We start from the raw sequence: 649 nt of genomic DNA on the forward strand, positions 1-649 counted from the left end.
TCAAAGTCCCCATCTGTGGAGGATGCCGTGCGAGTAATGAAATAAGGCAGGCAAGTTCACCCTGGAGGAGACGGAAGTCTTTAAGTGTGGTTGACAAAAGATCTTTAGACTGTAGACATTTGGGGCCTGGGGTGGAGTGAACAGGGAAGAAAATTAGCTCAGGGAGAGAGATTCTTAAATCAGTGGGAAAAAGAAAAACATATATGCAGAGCTGCCAGCTACTGGGACATTTGGTTTCTGTTAGCTGTACAAGCAACGGCTTTGGCTGTTATTGTTGATGTTGTGCGTGCGTGTGCGCTATGTTTAATGGGCACCCGGAGCACAGGCGGTAATAAAACTGTAGTGGAGTGAGTATGCAAAGGAATTAAAGCTAGAACTTATCAGTGTATGGAATACGTAAACCCAAATATTTGGAGGTCCCGGGTTCTCTGAAGCCTGTGGTTTCCCACGCTTACGGGGAGCGCCCCATGCAGAGTCGGCGTTCTCATTTCAAAGTCAGAAGCATTCTAAAGCAAACATGAGGCCCGTAGTGAAATGGTTTCTCTCTGATTTACACATCGGTATTTCTCTGACTGTTGATTTAGCCCAGTCATCCCTGAGAGCACCTTGCAGAGCAAGCTTTCTCCACATTCTCCCCAGCGATGCTGTC

This window comes from Pteropus alecto, unplaced genomic scaffold, assembly GCF_000325575.1.
Source record: "Pteropus alecto unplaced genomic scaffold, ASM32557v1 scaffold269, whole genome shotgun sequence".
In the NCBI taxonomy this organism is placed as follows: domain Eukaryota; kingdom Metazoa; phylum Chordata; class Mammalia; order Chiroptera; family Pteropodidae; genus Pteropus; species Pteropus alecto.